The sequence below is a fragment of the Schistocerca americana genome, chromosome 7 (genome assembly GCF_021461395.2).
Source record: "Schistocerca americana isolate TAMUIC-IGC-003095 chromosome 7, iqSchAmer2.1, whole genome shotgun sequence".
Lineage (NCBI taxonomy): Eukaryota > Metazoa > Arthropoda > Insecta > Orthoptera > Acrididae > Schistocerca > Schistocerca americana.
Window position 1 is genome coordinate 452,090,970 of NC_060125.1, and position 21,778 is coordinate 452,112,747.

Below are 21,778 nucleotides of genomic sequence, written 5' to 3' on the forward strand. Positions count from 1 at the left end.
TGAAATCTCACCCACTTCTCCCTCTGAAATTAGGAAAATAATAAACTTGCTTGAAAGCAAAAACTCACATGGAATTGATGGCATTTCCAGCAAAATACTAAAAGCTTGTTCTCAACAGATAAGTAACATTCTCAGCCACCTGTGTAATAGCTCTCTGGAACAGGGCATTTTCCCTGATAGACTGAAATATGCTATTGTTATACCTTTGTATAAAAAGGGGGATAGATCTCATATCAACAATTACCGTCCAATCTCCCTTCTAACAGCTTTATCCAAAATTTTTGAGAAAGTTATGTATTCAAGAGTAGCTTCACATATCTGAAAAAATGAAGTACCAACAAAATGTCAGTTTGGTTTCCAGAAAGGTTTTTCAACAGAAAATGCCATATATGCTTTCACCAGTCAAATTTTGAATGATCTGAATAACCGAACACCACCCATTGGGATTTTTTGTGATCTCTCAAAGGCTTTTGATTGTGTAAATCATGAAATTCTGCTAGACAAGCTCAAGTATTGTGGCATGAGTGGGACAGTGCACAAATGGTTTAATTCGTACCTAACTGGAAGAGTGCAGAAAGTTGAAATAAGTAGTTCTCGTAACATGCAAAGATCAGCACATTCCTCAAACTGGGGAACTATCAAGAATGGGGTTCCACAAGGGTCAGTCTTGGGTCCTTTGTTGTTCTTATTATATATTAATGACTTGCCGTTCTATATTCATGAAGAGGCAAAGTTAGTTCTCTTCGCTAATGATACAAGTATAGTAATCACACCTGAGAAACAAGAATTAACTGATGAAATTGTCAATACTGTCTTTCAGAAAATTACTAAGTGGTTCCTTGTAAACGGACTCTCACTGAATTTTGATAAGACACAGTACATACAGTTCCGTGCAGTGAATGGTATGACGCCATTAATAAATATAGACCTTAATCAGAAGCATATAGCTAAGGTAGAATATTCCAAATTTTTAGGTATGTCCATTAATGAGAGATTAAATTGGAAGAAACACATTGATGATCTGCTGAAACGTTTGAGTTCAGCTACTTATGCAATAAGGGTCATTGCAAATTTTGGTGATAAACATCTTAGTAAATTAGCTTACTACGCCTATTTTCACACATTGCTTTCATATGGCATCATATTTTGGGGCAATTCATCACTGAGGAATAAAGTATTTATTGCACAAAAGCGTGTAATCAGAATAATAGCTGGAGTCCACCCAAGATCATCCTGCAGACATTTATTTAAGGATCTAGGGATATTCACAGTAGCTTCTCAGTATATATACTCTCTTATGAAATTTGTTATTAACAACCAAACCCAATTCAAAAGTAATAGCAGTGTGCATAACTACAATACTAGGAGAAAGGACGATCTTCACTATTCAAGATTAAATCTAACTTTGGCACAGAAAGGGGTGAATTATACTGGCACTAAAGTCTTTGGTCACTTACCAAATAGTATCAAAAGTCTGACAAATAACCAACAAGTATTTAAGAAGAAATTAAAAGAATTTCTGAATGACAACTCCTTCTACTCCATAGAGGAATTTTTAGATATAAATTAAGAAAAAAAATAAAAAAAATAAAAAAAATAAATTCAATAAAAAATAAAGAAAAACAAAAAAACACAAAAAAATAAAGTTGTTATATTAACTTAAGTATGTTGTTAAATTAACCTAATTATGTCATGTATTGGAAAATTCGACTCGTTCCACATCATTACGAAATATCGTATTCATGATCCATGGAACTACACTCCTGGAAATGGAAAAAAGAACACATTGACACCGGTGTGTCAGACCCACCATACTTGCTCCGGACACTGCGAGAGGGCTGTACAAGCAATGATCACACGCACGGCACAGCGGACACACCAGGAACCGCGGTGTTGGCTGTCGAATGGCGCTAGCTGCGCAGCATTTGTGCACCGCCGCCGTCATTGTCAGCCAGTTTGCCGTGGCATATGGAGCTCCATCGCAGTCTTTAACACTGGTAGCATGCCGCGACAGTGTGGACGTGAACCGTATGTGCAGTTGACGGACTTTGAGCGTGGGCGTATAGTAGGCATGCGGGAGGCCGGGTGGACGTACCGCCTAATTGCTCAACACGTGGGGCGTGAGGTCTCCACAGTACATCGATGTTGTCGCCAGTGGTCGGCGGAAGGTGCACGTGCCCGTCGACCTGGGACCGGACCGCAGCGACGCACGGATGCACGCCAAGACCGTAGGATCCTACGCAGTGCCGCACCGCCACTTCCCAGCAAATTAGGGACACTGTTGCTCCTGGGGTATCGGCGAGGACCATTCGCAACCGTCTCCATGAAGCTGGGCTACGATCCCGTACACCGTTAGGCCGTCTTCCGCTCACGCCCCAACATCGTGCAGCCCGCCTCCAGTGGTGTCGCGACAGGCGTGAATGGAGGGACGAATGGAGACGTGTCGTCTTCAGCGATGAGAGTCGCTTCTGCCTTGGTGCCAATGATGGTCGTATGCGTGTTTGGCGCCGTGCAGGTGAGCGCCACAATCAGGACTGCATACGACCGAGGCACACAGGGCCAACACCCGGCATCATGGTGTGGGGAGCGATCTCCTTCACTGGCCGTACACCACTGGTGATCGTCGAGGGGACACTGAATAGTGCACGGTACATCCAAACCGTCATCGAACCCATCGTTCTACCATTCCTAGACCGGCAAGGGAACTTGCTGTTCCAACAGGACAATGCACGTCCGCATGTATCCCGTGCCACCCAACGTGCTCTAGAAGGTGTAAGTCAACTACCCTGGCCAGCAAGATCTCCGGATCTGTCCCCCATTGAGCATGTTTGGGACTGGATGAAGCGTCGTCTCACGCGGTCTGCACGTCCAGCACGAACGCTGGTCCAACTGAGGCGCCAGGTGGAAATGGCATGGCAAGCCGTTCCACAGGACTACATCCAGCATCTCTACGATCGTCTCCATGGGAGAATAGCAGCCTGCATTGCTGCGAAAGGTGGATATACACTGTACTAATGCCGACATTGTGCATGCTCTGTTGCCTGTGTCTATGTGCCTGTGGTTCTGTCAGTGTGATCATGTGATGTATCTGACCCCAGGAATGTGTCAATAAAGTTTCCCCTCCCTGGGACAATGAATTCACGGTGTTCTTATTTCAATTTCCAGGAGTGTAGTATTAATCTAATCTAATCTAATCTGACGCTGCATCACAGACAGGAGAGCCTCCGATGGTGTACTCAACGACGAACCTGGGTGAACGAATGGCAAAACGTCATTATTTCGGATGAATCCAGGTTCTGTTTACAGCATCATGATGGTCGCATCCGTGTTTGGCGACATCGCGGTGAACACACATTGGAAGCGTGTATTCGTCATCGCCATACTGGCGTATCACGCGGCGTGATGGTATGGGGTGCCATTGGTTACACGTCTCGGTCACCTGTTGTTCGCACTGACGGCACTTTGAACAGTGGACGTTACATTTCAGATGTCTTACGACCCGAGGTTCTACTCTTCATTCGATCCCTGCGAAACCCTACATTTGAGCAGGATAATGCACGACCACATGTTGCAGGACCTGTACGGGCCTTTCTGGATACAGAAAATGTTCGACTGCTGCCCTGGCCAGCACATTCTCCAGATCTCTCACCAATTGAAAACGTCCGGTCAATGGTGGCCGAGCAACTGGTTCGTCACAATATGCCAGTCACTACTCTTGATGAACTGTGGTAACGTGTTGAAGCTGCATGGGCAGCTGTACCTGTACACGCCATCCAACCTCTGTTTGATTCAATGCTCAGGCGTATCAAGGCCGTTATTACGGCCAGAGGTGGTTGTTCTGGGTACTGATTTCTCAGGATCTATGGACCCAAATTGCGTGAAAATGTAATCATATGTCGGTTCAAGTCTTATATATTTGTCCAATGAATACCCGTTTATCATGTGCATTTTTTCTAGCTGTATATATATATATATATATATATATATATATATATATATATATATATATATATATGTTCCATATCTCCACGAACCGTTATAGCCATGCGGATAAGATGCCTGTCATCTCGACTGCTAGTGATACGAGGCCGTTGGCGTTCCATATTACCCTCCTGGACCCACCGATTCCATATTCTGCTAACAGTCATTTGATTCCGACCAACGCGAGCAGCAGTGTCGTGATACGATAAACCGCAATCGCGATAGGCTATAATCCGACTTTATCAAAATCGAAAACTTTTCACCAGGCAACGCGGGTCTACTGCTGTCTGTGTATCGGTTGGAAACTTTTCCTCATGTCAGCACGTTGTAGGTGTCGCCACCGGCGCCAACCTTATGTGAATGCTCTGAAAAGCTAATCATTTGCGTATCACAGCATCTTCTTCCTGTCGGTTAAATTTCGCGTCTATAGCACGTCATCTTCGTGGTGTAGCAATTTTAATGGCCAATAGTGTATATATAATGTGATATGTTGGAAAGACCGCGAAGAATGTTAAGTCTTGCTTGATAAATATGTTGAATAACGGCGCTACCGTTCAAATATACCATTGACATAAACCGTGACATTTAAGTGGTAACATCGTTATACCGAATTCTTACTACTGGTGAAAGAAGAACAGGTAGTCCAGTGTTTCGTAGTTGGCAACTGCTCAAAAGGTCGTGAGACAATTAAGACGTAACTATCCAGCAGAGGAGATGGCAGTGCATAACAGAAATATGTAATAAAAATGGTTAAAGAGAAGATAAAAATTATTCCATTCCATCTTGGTGGTGGTACAGCAAACTTATTATTGCTACTATTTAAAAAGCAGTCAGTGGTGGTACAAAGTTCTTTATCAACTCTTGAGTTAATCAAGAACTTTGTGCAATCTATGTTTTTTTTTAAATGGAAGATGGATAAAATACTTTCTCATATTACGTGCTTAAACAGGGGAATGCTGATACCTACATTTTTACTGCATCGCTGATGATATCGATTGGTTCTTGCATAATCTCTGAGCCAACGCAATATCTCTTGCTGAATAGAAAACGAAAACGTTATTAAAAAGTGTTAAAAGTCTTTTTCATGCATGCGGTTTAGTTAATTAAATTTCTCTCTTTCTGTTTGAGGGGCCTTCCAACAGACCGACTGATAAATCCACCCGGATCACAACAAAGTAAGTCTGCACCTCCTGCTCAACCGTTCTTGCAATACGAGGGTTACTGCTATCCAGTAGAGATTTTGTTCGTTATGAAACACTACGGACAGAAGTGTGTAGTAATGGATTTCAATTCTAGTTTCGCAACAAGATATCTACAAGCCCCGAAGTAATGTTTCAACTATGCCCAATTGGTTCGAAGGCGCTTAGCTGTTACTCGTTGAACCAATCTCTTTCACTTCGCAATATCGCAGACCGCAAATCACGCAGAAAGCATGCCGTCTGTGAAATTCGTTTGGTGTTTCCTAGGACTCGAAGTTTCATAATTTTGTGGCCTCTGCGTAATGCCTTCCAAAGTGTCGAGGACAAAAAAAGTCACGTCACATCTCTCAGACAGCTTTGTTTTTCGTTGTCGAGTAAATGTCTGAAACAATCAGTTCTTCATGTTGCACATAATTTCAAGATAGCACCTGTGCTGATAAGATCAGCATCTCAATTAACGTGCTCCCATATTTTATCAGAGTATGAAGAAACTATGCGGTACTGAGAATTTCAAAAAACAACAGTCCAGTACAGCTAGATTGGAAATATATAGGGTTGCAAAAGTAACGACTCACTTCTGTACCTACGTATTCGCTGTTGTTGAGACGCATACCTTTTTCGGTGTATTCGTTACACGTTACATCCTTTACACGCAACTCTTGTCATTGAATGTCATTACGTTTGTCTTTTTTTTTAATTCATTGTGGACTGTCCTCTGACTATGATTATTGAAACAAATCACAATTTTGTGTATTTCTTGGCTGTTCTCCGAAAAAAGCTTCTTTTTTGTTCTACTATACAGTGAGAAAATGTAGACATACAGTTCCTGCACATGTCACTATGCTATCTATTGTTCGTGCAAGGCGTTTTACATTCACAAGACTAACGAACCTTGTGGCTTACAAAAACTACCGACTTCACCTGATCTCTACACGAACTGCCTGCTGGAAAGATATCTTTGCGAGTGACGATTTACCATTCTGTGTCACTACTGACTTATCCCGATGGGAACAATAGGAGGAATAGCAATACTACTGATTCTTCCCCAGTCGGCTCGAATTGCGTGCGGGGAAGAAAACGTGCGAGTAACGAAACAGTTCAGGCTGTAACGAAGCGGTACTTCGAATCTCGTGTGGTACTCGTTACTCAGTAGCGACTATATACAAAGGTCGTACAGAAAATAACACCCTGTATTATCCCCACTACTGGATACTCAACAGAGCCTGCACGATGGAGTCCGCACTGTTTTCCGGTGGAACACAAATCTCACAGATTTGTTGGAAGTTTGACTTCCGCTTGCTTGGGTCAGTAGAGGACGGCATTCATGGAAGATATATTGAGGAAAACAAGGAGGTGATGCGAACACTAACAAAACGGCTTCGTGACCAGAACAAAGTGTTGCATCGACAGGGCATTGAGGCACCTTGTGTTTCGCTGGAGGAATCCCACAAAAGTGGACGGAGATTACATGGAAAACTTGGGTGTGAAGCTGAAACGTCATTCTTTCATGTGTGTAATTTTCATTGTGTGCAATAAATAACTTTTGAAGAAAATTTGTGAGGTCTTGTTTACTGGGCGATCCTTGCACAGTATCCAACGGCTCTAAGAATTGAAACAACGGTAGAAAGAAACCGGAATGTTAGGCAAGAAATCGTATATGTGGATTAGGAACACATATGTAAAAATTATGTAATTTGTTGGAATAAATTGAGGAAACATGGGAAATGAAGATTTTAATGACGGAAAAAGGGACTAATAATTTAACAAAAGCTAAAGTAAAACAAGATATAAAAATGAGGCGAATATTCCATGAAAAATATATTATAGTAGAAACGTCGTAGAACGTAATGAATCAAACAGAACTGTTCAGGTAGGTCTTCGAGAGGAGGTCACTGAAAACTTGTGAGGAGTGACAACTGAAGACAATAAAATGACGAAGAAAACAAAGCATAATCTTACACTGGAAAATCAGATTGTATAGAAATGAACAGCACTCCGACTTCAGGCCACGAGTGGCCTACCAGGACCATTCGACCGCCGTGTCATCCTCGGTGGAGGATGCGGATAGGAGGGGCGGAGGGTCAGCACACCGCTCTCCCGGTCGTAAGATGGTATTCTTGACCGTAGCCACTACTATTCGGTCGAGTAGCTCCTCAATTGGCATCACGAGGCTGAGTGCAGCCCAAAAAATGACAGCGGGAACCGGTGTATCCACTGCGGCAAGGCCGTTGCAATAGAAATGAACAGCAGAGATATAATTGTACTGTATGAGAATTCTAAGATTTCTTTATGTTTTAATATAGTTAAAGAGATTAATCAGAAACACAAATAGCTGATTTTGAAAAATGAAGAAACCGCAACTGTCCCGTGGTCTCTTCATTTTTCAAAATGGACTTTACAATTGCGGCTGCCCCGTAAGAAGAACTCTTTGAAACAAATACTTGATAAAATAAAGAGCAGCATTCCTGAAGAAATGCCAAATGAAGTATTCAGAACTGAAACAGAACTTAAACAAGGAAACTGTATATTATCACAATTATTCTCGGCAGGCCTAGAGCAACCTTGCAGACGCTCGAAAAAGGAAACAGTACGTGTCAGTCGACTTAATGCGGACCACCTACGTTCTGCTGCAGACATTGTAGAATTTATCTCCAGTAAAGGTGAATTACTTAATGGAGCCAGTCTGACAGTGGGTTAGAAAAACGATTATAACGATATTAAAATAATGTATAAGTAACACATCGATAGCACACATTAATAATGAAATCATAGAAAGAGTTTATGAACTTCTGTATTTAGGACAACTGAAGACAACGTTTGAAGGTACAGGGAAACATGCAGGCAGAACAGCAGTGTGATTCAGGTATATTAGGTATTCCAAATGAAGACTTCAATGTGCTTTAAATGCGAATACAATCAATGTTTACTACTACTTTCGTTGTACGTCAGAGTTACAAGAACGTTGCTACAAAAATCATTAAAATCTGAGGGTTGCTCAGATGGAAACCGAGAGATGCGTGAAAAGAATTCCTAGAGGAGGCAGAAGAATAGAAATGTTAGATGTAATGGTTGCTATGAAGAAACTGAACAGGAGGTGGCCTGGAATGGCAAATACGTGCTAGGTGCTACACCTACACGAAACTACTGTGTCAGATTCGGAGAGATGAGAAACGGCTAACACCCCTCATGCGGTCTCTCTACATGCACGTTTTTTACACCAATGTTGTTTCGCCTTCCCCTGCAACACCCTATACCTCACTGATGGCTGAAAAGGTGTTTCCATCCAAGCATCCCTCGAATACCGCAACGTAGTTTTTACAATATCTTACAGTAGACATCCCACTCCAGCGGTCGGAGGGTAGCAGCAGCTGGATTGGGAAACTACCGTCCCGTGCGTCGACTGCCGTTACCACCACAACACAAAAGGCTGCGTTTGGAATGGTGTCCTGACCTGAAAGCATGGCTTACTGATAAATGGCGTCGCACTGTATTCAGCGATGAATCTCGGTTCTCCACTATCTTGAACTACTACCACTGGCGAGAATTGCGGCACCTGGACAGAGCTCCCATCATTCCTGTGTTTTGGAGAGGCAGAGCTGCGTTACTCCTGGCATAATGGTGCAGGGAGCCATCGACTATGTCTTGAGGTGAAGCCTGGGTGTCATTTAGATAACTCTGAGAGCACAGCGGTACTTCACAGACATCCTGAGTCCTTATGTGTTAACTCTCATCCGGAAGCAACGTGAGGCCATTTTTCAACAGGACAACGCTCGTTCGCATATGACTCATATCACTGTAAACTATATATTTATTTATTTACACCACAAATTCCGTAGGACCAAATCGAGGACCAAATAGCCAAGGTCATGGAATATTGAAAAAGCCAATGTCAAAATACAAACTTTCACGACCGGAAATATCATGTCCATTGTAATTATCCGGGCTGTTATGCCGTGGTCGGTTGATGAATTCTGAGGTTATTCCCAACGTTTCGTCTCCGACTGCGGGAGACATCTCCAAGGGGGTCCGTAGCTTGATGGAAGGTCCAACACACACGCTGGCTCGCTACTGACTGCCGTTAAATTCCGTGTCCGCGCGCCCCCGCGCCGCGGCGTGACGTCACGTGTTTTGAAAACGTCAGCGCAATTGGCCGCTGTCCGTCGCCGTCGATCGCCGTTGCCATCACCCAGTAGTGGACGAGTGGTACACATCTTCTTTAACACCGGCATCCATATACCGTTTAATTTGACGCCCTCCTCCTTTCGGTTGAAATTATTTGGGTGTTTAGCGATTTCGATTGCCTCCCTGTAGAGCCTTTCGTAGTATCCGCTCGTGGCCGCTAGTACTTGCGTCTCCTCGAAACGAATATTGTGGTTCCCTGGCTGGAAAGCATGCTCCGCAACAGCTGATCGTTCCGTTTCTTCTCTTCTACAATTTCCCTTGTGCTCTTCCAAACGTTTAGAAACAGTTCTTTTGGTGGTACCCACATAAACATCGCCACAGCTGCATGGGATCCTATACACTCCTGATGTTTCCAATGGTTTGCGAGCGTCCTTGGCAGGCCTAAGGTATTCCTGTATCTTCCTGGTGGGTTTGTAAATTACGGTAATATTCCGCTTCGTCAAGATCCTCCCTATTCTTTCCGTTACATTTTTAACAAACGGCAGGAAAACCTTAGATTTTGCAGTAGCCTGTACGTCAGTATGATTTCTGCGTGGCTGCCTCAACGCACGTTTTATTTCGGCGGACGAATATCCGTTCTTCGTTAGTGCATTGTGGAGATGTTCCATCTCAGCGTCGAGCAACTCAGGTTCACAAATATTTCTAGCTCTGTCCGCTAACGTCTTGATAACACCCCGCTTCTGTTGTGGGTGGTGGTTCGAATCCCGGTGCAAATAACGGTCCGTGTGCGTGGGTTTGCGGTACACTGAGTGGCCCAAACTACAATTTTCGTTTCTAAACACAAGCACATCGAGGAAATGTAGTTTGCCGTCTACCTCCTCCTCCATAGTAAACTGAATTCTTGAGTTTATACTGTTCAGATGTTCGTGGAACCGGCTTAGTTCCTCCCTACCATGTCTCCACAACACAAACGTGTCATCCACGTATCGGAACCATACATTTGGTTTCTTGCTGGCAGTACCTAAGGCCTGTTCTTCGAATTTCTCCATAAAGAAGTTTGCAATTACGGGACTTAGGGGGCTTCCCATAGCCACGCCATCCGTTTGCTCATAAAACTGTTCATTCCACTTGAAGTATGTGGTCGTCAAACAACACTTAAACAGCTCTAAAATATCGGCAGGAAAAATTCGATCCAGCTGTTCCAATACGTCATTAAGTGGAACCATGGTAAACAGCGATACCACATCGAAGCTGACCAATATGTCCTCCGGCTGGACCACTATGCCATTCAATCTGCTGATGAAATGTGTCGAATTCTTTACATACGAGTCCGAACGGCCCACATGTGGTTTTAACTGCGTAGTCAAAAACTTGGCTAACGAGTAGGTGGGCGAACCAGTGGCACTTAGTATCGGCCTTAACGGAACATTTTCTTTATGAATTTTGGGCAATCCATAAAGCCTCGGTGGTAGCGCAACCGAACTGCAGAGACTATTCTGTACACTCTCTTCAATGGAGGACTTTTTTACTAACCGCGACACAATTCTGAGAACGTTGTTAGTGGGGTCCTTATTCACCTTCCTATATGCTTGCGGATCCAGTAGATACAGGAATTCCTTAGGCCTGCCAAGGACGCTCGCAAACCATTGGAAACATCTGAAGTGTATAGGATCCCATGCAGCTGTGGCGATGTTTATGTGGGTACCACCAAAAGAACTGTTTCTAAACGTTTGGAAGAGCACAAGGGAAATTGTAGAAGAGGAGAAACGGAACGATCAGCTGTTGCGGAGCATGCTTTCCAGCCAGGGAACCACAATATTCGTTTCGAGGAGACGCAAGTACTAGCGGCCACGAGCGGATACTACGAAAGGCTCTACAGGGAGGCACCGAAATCGCTAAACACCCAAATAATTTCAACCGGAAGGAGGAGGGCGTCAAATTAAACGGTATATGGATGCCGGTGTTAAAGAAGATGTGTACCACTCGTCCACTACTGGGTGATGGCAACGGCGATCGACGGCGAGGGACAGCGGCCAATTGCACTGACGTTTTCAAAACACGTGACGTCACGCCGCGGCGCGGGGGCGCGCGGACACGGAATTTAGCGGCAGTCAGTAGCGAGCCAGTGTGTGTGTTGGACCTTCCATCAAGCTACGGACCCCCTTGGAGATGTCTCCCGCAGTCTGAGACTAAACGTTGGGAATCACCTCAGAATTCATCAGCCGACCACGGCATAACTGCCCGGATAATTATAATGGACAATGTCAAAATACGCAGACTAGTGAACAGGGATCTACAAGAGGTTAGAAAACTTACACTGCTAATTGCCCGAACCGGCCGCTTCTGAGCCAAAAATATCCTTTCAGAATGGGAAGAGGCCGGCCGCGGACCCGTGCGGTTCTAGGCACGTCAGTCCGGAGCCAAGGTGCTGCTACGGTCGCAGGTTCGAATCCTACCTCGGGCATGGATGTGTGTGATGTCCTTAGGTTAGTTAGGTTTAAGTAGTTCTAAGTTCTAGTAGACTGATGACCTCAGATGTTAAGTCCCATTGTGCTTAGAGCCATTTTGAACCAGAATGGGAAGTGTTACCCCAAAATATAATACCATACGACATAAGCGGTGAAAATAACCAAATTAGAGTAATTTTCGTGTCGAACGATCACTTACTTCGGATACCAAACGAATAGCAAAAATGGCAGCATTAAGTCTATGAACAAGAGCCTGAACGTGGGCGTTCCACCACGGTTTACTATCTATCTGAACACCCAGAAATTTGATCTGTTCAGTTTCACTAATTATATGCTTATTCTGTGAAATTAAAACGTCGGGTTTTGTTGAGTTGTATGTTAGAAACTATAAAAACTGAGTCTTACTGTGATTTAGCGTTAGTTTATTAGCCATGAACTTACAGCATGTCATGAACTGTACTATTTGAAACCGAGCCATTTTTGCACACAATATCCTTTACTACCAAGCTAGTGTCATCAGCAAACAGAAATATTTTAGAGGTTCCTGTATTACTAGGGGGCATGTCATTTCTATAAATAAGGAACAGGAGTGGCCCCAACACTGATCCCTGGGGCACCCCCTTTGTCTGTACCCCACTCAGACCCCACATCACAGCCACTCTCAAAACTGTGAATAATGAACGTTTGCTGTTTGTTGTTAAAGTAAGAGGTGAACCAGTTGTGAGCTAATCCCCATATGGGGTAATGGTCCAAGTTCTGGAGCAATATTTTGTGACCAACACAATCAAACGCCTTAGTTAAATAAAAAAAAAATGCGTAGCGTTGGAAACCTTTTGTTTAACCCGTCCAGTACCTCACAAAGAAAAGAGGACATAGCACTTTAAGTTGTTAAATAAATTCTAAAGAACTGTACATTTGATAGCAAATCGAGTGGTATAAAATGATCAATTATTCTTACATACACAGCCTTTTCAATAACTTTAGGAAACACTGATGGCATAAAAATAGGTCTAAAACTGTCTACATTATATCTTGCTCCCTTTTTATAAAGCAGATTTACTACTGACTACTTTAATCGTTCAGATGACTGACCATTCCTCAAGGCAAAATTACAAATATGGCTAAGTACAGGGCTAACATGTGCAGCACTGCACGTTCATATTCTGCTAGGCACGCCATCATATCCAAGAGAGCCCTTAGTCTTCAATGTCTGCATGATACTGAGATACTCCCTTGGTCAGGAAGATCGTCAGTTCTGTTCCTGATAGAAACTGTGTGGGACCAGCTCCATTGTCAACTTCGTCCCAGTAATCAGGATATCAAATATCAGTTACGACACAGTGCCACAGTTTGTCTCAAGAAAGGATACAACGGTTTCGTTGACACCCTTTCCAACCGAATTAGTGCATGAATCCAAGCCAGAGGAGGTGCGACTTCATACTGATAAGAGGACTCATTCTCCAAAATTCTTTGTAAATTTCGCTCCATTCTCGCCTTATGGATGCTTCACGGTTTTTATCAGTCAGTGTAAAAACAGTTCAGTTTGGCGTTGGAATTATTCAGAGCTCTAGATGATTCAGGCACGAGCGTAAGTGCTCTTCATCACAATGTGCAACACATACCCTGAACGTACCGACCCTCCTTATATCCCATCCAACCTGATTCTTTTTCTGGACGAAGGAAAACTGTTATTTATGTAGAAATATTCTTAAATGATTTTGGATGCAAGATTTATACACAAATATGTACACGTTTTCAAAACATAATTTGTACACTTGGTTCCATTTTCTGAACTAAAATAACTAATTACGAAATAATCTCTATTGTAATGCATAGTAAGATGATCATTCAATAATTACCATGCAAAATAATAAATAACAACATTCAATTATACAACGGAATACAGAGAAGCAATCACATCAGTGTGTTCTGGTGGTCATCAGTTGCTGACCACTATCACGAGCTGCTGCGCTCTGCTACATTGACTTTCTGATATTTTCGTAGCGATGCCCAACAATTGGCAGGACTTGTACCTGACGAGGAGGTTGAACATTCACAAATGTGTATCTCATATTTCCATAGGGAAAAAAACACACAAATCCAAAAATTTTTGGTTCACCTCCTTTCCGAGAGTTCCGGAACCTGTACAGAAAATTGGAATAGAGATCAACATAAACATCATTTCCGCCCTTTTTATTGCTTATGAAAACCGCACATTGCATGATGTACCACCATACAGCGAAACCTTCAGACGTGGTAGTCTAGATTGCTGCACACACCGGTACCTCTAATACCCAGAATGAGATTTTCACTCTGCAGCGGAGTGTGCGCTGATATGAAACTTCCTGGCAGATTAAAACTGTGTGTCCGACCGAGACTCGAACTCGGGACCTTTGCCTTTCGTAGGCCAGTGCTCTACCAACTGAGCTACCGAAGCACGACTCACGCCCGGTACTCACAGCTTTACTTCTGCCAGTATCTCGTCTCCTACCTTCCAAACTTTACAGAAGCTCTCCTGCGAACCATGCAGAACTAGCACTCCTGAAAGAAAGGATATTGCGGAGACATGGCTTAGCCACAGCCTGGGGGATGTTTCCAGAATGAGATTTTCACTCTGCGGCGGCGTGTGCGCTGATATGAAAGTTACTGGCAGATTAAAACTGTGTGCCCGACCGAGACTCGAACTCGGGACCATTGCCTTTCGCGGACAAGTGCTCTACCATCTGAGCTAAGCTGTGGCTAAGCCATGTCTCCGCAATATCCTTTCTTTCAGGAGTGCTAGTTCTGCATGGTTCGCAGGAGAGCATCTGTGAAGTTTGGAAGGTAGGAGACGAGATACTGGCAGAAATAAAGCTGTGAGTACCGGGCGTGAGTCGTGCTTCGGTAGCTCAGATGGTAGAGCACTTGCCCGCGAAAGGCAAAGGTCCCGAGTTCGAGTCTCGGTCGGGCACACAGTTTTAATCTGCCAGGAAGTTATCTCTAATACCCAGTAGCACGTACTCTTGCATTGATGCATACCTGTATTCGTCGTGGCATACTATCAACAAGTTCATCAATGCACTGTTGGTCCTGATTGTCCCACTCCTCAACGGCGATTCGGCGTAGATCCCTCAGAGTGGTTGATAGGTTCAAATGGTTCAGATGGCTCTGAGCACTATGGGACTTAACTTCTGAGGTCATCAGTCCCCTATAACTTAGAACTACTTAAACCTAACTAACCTAAGGACATCACACACAACCATGCCCGAGGCAGGATTCGAACCTGCGACCGTAGCGGTCGCGCGGTTCCAGACTGTAGCGCCTAGAACCGCTCGGCCACCCCGGCCGGCACTGGGAGTCAAACGCAGCTATAAATTTCGGCGCGACACCAACAATACGTCACAGTCTGGTTGGAGTCCAGGCAGCAAGTGCATGTAATAGCATAGCTCTCAGCATCCTCCGAAGACAACTTCATCGGTTGTCGAAACGACACGCAGAAAAATGGCATCACCGACTCGGGTGAACACCCGAAAGCTGACCATTAAGGTAATGGGACTCCCGTTCTTCCATAAACTCGTCACCGAGTCGACACGGCCACTTAGAGAGCTGCGGTGTTTGCATGAAATTTACCGAGCAGCTGACGGCGGTCGCCCTGCCCGACGCTGCGTATAAGGCAGGCAGCGAACAAGTGCGCCGACAAGGGCGGATAAACTGTGCACCGACAAGTGGGCAGCACGCGACGCCGCACGAGACCGGATTACGCCAAGCGCGCCGCGCTCTTAATATTCAGTCGGCCCGCTAAACAGGCGGCCGGCGTCAGTGATCTCATCTCGCAGGAATCACCTGCGTAGCTGCGCGCACCGCTAAAACTCGGACGTTTCCCGTTTCGCGTTTCTAAAAATAGCGATCTACGGCCGAGAGGTACGACTACCTCCCCTTGGCGCACCTCCCCGCTAAAAATCCGTCATAGAGGGCACACGGGAAAGACGAGAGTGCGCAGAGGTGGTTGGCCGGCGTACCGTTAGCTTCGGCCGCTCGTTACGCCGAGCTCTTCCGCGGCGTAAAAATTTGCGGAAGCACGTGACAGTAGCGAAATAGATGAGGCCGCTGCTGCTAGATGCAAGACAAATGAAGGGGGAATAAACTGCACCTCATTACGCGTTCGGGCGTCGCTCGGGCGTTGCCGTCAGCTGCCGTGCCGCAGGGCCTAGCTGCGTCTGGTGCGGTCACTGGCATACGCTGGAGGAAATTTGCTTAGGACAGCTTACTCGAAAGTCGGGTATCTGCTGCAAAGCTCGAGACTGCGCCACTCGAACACCATAGCAACTAATCAGTGGTTTCTGCGCTCCACAACTTGACGAAAAGCGATCCGACCACCATTACCCGGACTCCACAACTAGCAGCAGATCTGTAATTTACTCTTGGCCACTTCCCGCAGTGCTTCAGTAAGCGTTATTGTAAGGATGTTGTGCTAAATTACATTACATGTCGATTAGAAAATTTAGAAAACAAAAATTACTCTCTTAAGCACCCTAACGAGCACAAATGTTACGAAAACACGTGAAAGGAGAGGGAAAAGGAAAGGAAGGATGCAATAACGACTTCAGGATTCCTTCAAAAAAGAAAAAAAATCGCACCAAGAAGGAAATATACGAATCGGGCGGCAATCAGTAGATGTGATGTACTTGTATGACCAGACATATGATTACAGTTTCAGAAAAATTGGATGATTTCAAGAGAAAGAGGTTCACAAACTGAGGGAGTCAATAACGCGTTTGTCCACCTGTGACCCTTATGCACGCAGTTATTCGGCTTGTCATTGAGTGATAAACTGGTTAGATGCTCTCCTGGGGGATATAGTGCCAAATTCTGTCCAAATGGCACTCCACATTGTCAAAATCCCGAGTTGGCTGGAGAGCCCTGTCCATAATACTCCAAGTGTCCCTAATTAGGGAGAGATCCGGTGACCTTGCTAGCCAATGTATTGGTTTGTCACGCACCAAGACAAGCAGTAGAAACCCTCATCGTGTGCGCGTGGGCATTATCTTACTGAAACGTAAACCAGGATGCCTTGTCATGAAAGACAGAGTATCGTCGACATCTCGCTGTGCTGTCAGGGTGACGCGGATGATGACCAGAGGGGTTCAGTAATGAAAGGAAATGGCATACAGACCATGCTTTGTGGTTGTTGGACCGTATGGCGGGCGACAATCAGGTTGGTATCCCACCGCTGTCCGGGTTCGTTTCCAGACATGTCCTCGCTCGGCATCGGGGCTCAGTTCGAACAAAGACTCAGCACTGAAGACAGTTCTACTTCATCCAATGAGATTTCAGGCCTAAGACGTGTCTTGAGACGTCCTGGACAGCAATGAGATACCAACCTGACCGTCGTCCGCCATATGGGCCGTCAACCAAGACTGATGGGCCGGTGTGCTATTTCATCCACCATCCCCCCCCCCCCCCCCCCCCTTGATCCTTGATTGTTATCCACGGCACGCTCACAGCACAGCTGTATGTCGACGATGTTCTGCGCCCGTTTTGTTTTCATGGAAAGCAATCATGGGTTTACGTTTCAGTAATATAAAGCCCGCTCGCTTATGACGTTAGTTTCCACAGTTTGTCTTAGTGCTTGCCAAATTCTGCATTCGCCAGCAAGGTCGCCGGATCTCTCCCCAACTGAGAACGTTTGAGCATTACGGGCAGGGCCCTGATGCCAGCTCAAGATTTTGACGATACAACGCGCTAATTGAACAAATTTTGGGACCATGTCCTCAGGAGGACATCTAAAAACTCTGTCAGTCAGTGCCAAGCCGAATAATTGCTTGCATAAGCACCAGAAGTGGACCAAAGCGTTATTGGCTTGCTCATTTGTGAAGCTCTTTCTCTTCAATGAATCATCCACCTTTTCTGAAACTGTTATTTTTATTTGTCTGTACATGTACAACAGATTTATCGGTTTCCGTCCCATTCGGATAGTTCCTGCGTGGTGCGTCGTCTTTTTTTTGCTTCTTCGAGTGTATTATCAAAAATTAAACTGAACAGAGTTAGACAAACAACTGGGAGAACACCGAGATGGCTTTCGAAAAGGATGATCCTGAACACAATATATTTTTAACTTAAAATTACTGATTGGCCCATAATGTTAATCAGAAAATCTATAATTCTGTGCTGACACAAATGTCGCCACTGTTCCGATGCATTTGGACTCCCGCGCGCATCTCCTCAGTTGGTGCTGTTGGTCAGTGGTGCGCGCAGTGCTCGACTGTGGCGCCTCCTAATCGAAGCAGTCTGCCGTCTGCCGTGGAGTGACAAGACGAGTTCTGTCCTGCCACCAACTGGAAACCTGCAGCGACCATCGGTGGGGTCCTCTCCGCTTGAGCCCTAGTTGGACGTGTTTGTTTTTGCTAGCTAAGTATTGCCAATGGTGGAGCCTACGATCGGGTGATCCAGCGTGCTAACAGTCGCCTGCTAGGGGCTGTAAATCCTAGTGTACCTTGCTGCACGTGCAGAAATGCTGGGTGACTTGTTTGTCATCCAGAAAGGCACTGGTCGTGATTCAGAAAACCATTGGCGTGGCTGGCCAAAGGCTGACCAAAGTTGGCTGTCTTAAGTTAATGACAGTGGTGGTTCCAGCCTTATCGGTTGTTCTATTTAATCAAAGCTCAGTTTAGGGAAAAATTATTACAAATTTTATTGACTGTGCTTATATATGTTCATTACGTAAAGGGAAATGCTTTAATTTTTTTATAATATTGAGGCTTAGTGTCATTCATGTCACACCATTATTTTTTTGGTACATGGGTAGTCACGGATTTATAAATTTTTTCATTGCGTTTATCTTAGTATAGGGTCTCTCACAAATTATTGCAGCTGAATTTCGTAATTGCTGATGAAATTGATGAAGTATATCCAAGTCACTGTATTAAAATTACAGGTTGTCAGGAGAAAAGTTACGTGCTTTGAGGGGTGATAGTATTAGTGATTCCTAACAAAAAACTTCTTATGAGCATGTGCCCTATTCCGAATGGTTTCCAAGATAAAACACATTTAATCTACATTGTCATTCATTTTCTGTATTGTTCCAAGATTATCATTGTTTACAACGTACCAGAGTAGTGTAGACGAAACTCTGACGAACGATTTGATACAGTTCGTTGATGGTCTATTAGGTCGGGAAACTACTTCAAATTTGGCTACAAATACTATCTACGAGTAAGTTACAGCGCACGCACGTCGCGGCAGAGTTTTAATATCCTTGCGCTCTCTTCTCACAAACTATTAGCTCTACAGAGAAAACAAATAGGAACTTTTTTGTAGGACACTCTAATTTTGTACTGCTACATATTTTCGCTGGAAGATGCGATTTACGAGTTATTCGAGAAAAACGTACAAATGGGTTCTATCTTGGAAACCTTTCTAAATAGGGCATATGTCCATATGGTTTTTTTTTTGTTCAGAATCACTAATAATACAAGCGTGTACCTTTCCTGAAGACTCACCCTCTATATTATTTTTTAATTGAATGAAGGTCTGAATATTATTTTCTTTTAAAGGAGTTTTGGAAATTAAGTTGTGATATGTCTTGGAGAAAATCATCACAGTCACCTCTCACCTCAGCCTACTCGCTCCACTCACTTATTCCGTAACAAATACTATCGTTTATTGATTTCAAGAGGAAATTTGATTTCGTAGACAAACAAACAACACATAAAATGATTTGAGAATTTGGTGTTAGAGGAAAATAATTAGCGAACATAATCCGTGAAACGTTAACAAATACGATAACTAAAGTAAAATTCATGGAGCAAATATCTTAACCAGCTGAAATTTAAAATAGTTTAGACAACGGAACGACTTGGCGCATGTATTGTTTAGTTGGGTCTTCGAAACAAAATGAGAGGATCTGGAATTTGGAGCTAAAAAAATCATAAAACTGAACCAATAATTCGGAAAACGATATAAAATGGAAATAAAGTTAACTGTCTAGCTTCTACCGACGATTTTCCAATTCTTTCAGAAAATATAACGGAAGCAGTTACTCAAATAAATCTTCTGGGAAGAATAACGAATACAAATTGCCGCAGAATATCGCTTAGAATTTCGACAGGGCGAAAGCTTCTTCAAGTTACTTTTATCAGCTAAGACATCCAGGTAAGTCCGCGAAGTTTCAACAGGGACATCTGATGGTGGGCGGAATGGCTCTCGATTCTCAATGGTATCAACAAGACCCTTTACCAGTGTGTGTCGTTGCGGAGGGAAAGCTATGTAAACTTGCGAAGCCTTCGACAAACTGCAAGCTGCCGAAGAACAGTTATCAACAAATATACGTTTACAGCAGCTGCTGAAAACTCTTCCCCTCCCGTCAGGTGCAACGATAAAGAACAATTGTAGGTATACCAAACCAATGACGCCTACCACAACTGAACAGCGCTCGCGTTTTGTAAGATCAAAAAGCGGATTTAAAGTTAGCGTAAAGAATACTGTGGAAGAATGCATAATCAGCGTTCCTAAGAACATGGAATAAGAGGTGATGACGTTACGAACTCTCATCGTTCGTCGGGTCATCTCTCATGGCGTTCCCTTCTGGAAATTGACCACTGCGACCTTCTTTCCACACTTATACGACTGTTTGCAGTTCCTAATGAATGATGTTTTGTGGATACGTATTCAGTGGCCGTGCCCACTGACGACCATTGTAAGCTTTCTGTGTCGTTTCAGATTTGAAGTAGATGCAAATATGTGTCTAGAAATATACCCTGTTTGATAAAATGTCTTCTTATATACAAAATTTACGTCCACGACATCATATAACAACGCTATCTGACTGTAATCGGTAAGAACATATGATACAAAAAAGGGCGAAGCTTACTTTGCACAGGCTACTAATGTTGTTGTTGTTGTTGTGGTCTTCAGTCCTGAGACTGGTTTGATGCAGCTCTCCATGCTACTCTATTTTGTGCAAGCTGCTTCATCTCCCAGTACGTACTGCAGCCTGCATCCTTCTGAATCTGCTTAGTGTATCCATCTCTTGGTCTCCCTCTACGATTTTTACCCTCCACGCTGCCCTCTAGTACTAAATTGGTGATCCCTTGACGCCTCAGAACAAGTCCTACCGACCGATCCCTTCTCTTAGTCAAGTTGTGCCACAAATTCGTCTTCTCCCCAGTTCTATTCAATACCTCATTAATTATGTGATCTACCCATCTAATCTTCAGTATTCTTCTGTAGCACCACATTTCGAAAGCTTCTATTCTCTTCTCGTCCAAACTATTTATCGTCCATGTTTCACTTCCATACATGGCTACACTCCATACAAATACTTTCATAAACGACTTCCTGACACTTAAATCTATACTCGATGTTAATAAATTTCTCTTCTTCAGAAACGCTTTCCTTGGCATAGCCAGCCTACATCTTATATCCTCTCTACTTCGACCATCATCAGCTATTTTGCTCCCCAAATAGCAAAACACATCTACTACTCTAAGTGTCTCATTTCCTAATCTAATTCCCTCAGCATCACCCGAGTTAATACAACTACATTCCATTATCCTCGTTTTGCTTTTGTTGATGTTCATCTTATATCCTCCTTTCAAGACACTGTCCATTCCATTCAACTGCTCTTCCAAGTCCTTTGCTGTCTCTGACAGAATTACAATGTCACTGGCGATCCTTAAAGTTTTTATTTCTTCTCCATGCATTTTAATTCCTACTCCGAATTTTTCTTTCGTTTCCTTTACTGCTTGCTCAATATACAGATTGAATAACATCGGGGAGAGGCTACAACCCTGTTTCACACCCTTCCCAACCACTGCTTCCCTTTCATGTCCCTCGACTCTTATAACTGCCATCTGGTTTCCGAACAAATTGTAAATTACCTTTCATTCCCTGTATTTTACGCCTGCCACCTTCAGAATTTGGAAGAGAGTATCCCAGTTAACATTGTCAAAAGCTTTCTCTACGTCTACAAATGCTAGAAACGTAGATTTACCTTTTCTTAATCTAGCTTCTAAGATAAGCAGGCTACTA

The 21,778-nt window shown here is 43.9% G+C and overlaps 1 protein-coding gene across 1 annotated transcript in view; it reads left to right on the forward strand.

Annotated features, from left to right (window-relative positions):
* The window catches only part of LOC124622999 (ras association domain-containing protein 10-like), a 1,089,376-nt gene that overhangs the window by 556,966 nt on the left and 510,632 nt on the right, over positions 1 to 21,778 (forward strand). The window contains exon 3 of the mRNA XM_047148789.1: positions 5,110 to 5,156. The gene's annotated coding sequence lies outside the window, so the exon portion shown is untranslated. The remainder of the gene's footprint in view (positions 1 to 5,109; positions 5,157 to 21,778) is intronic.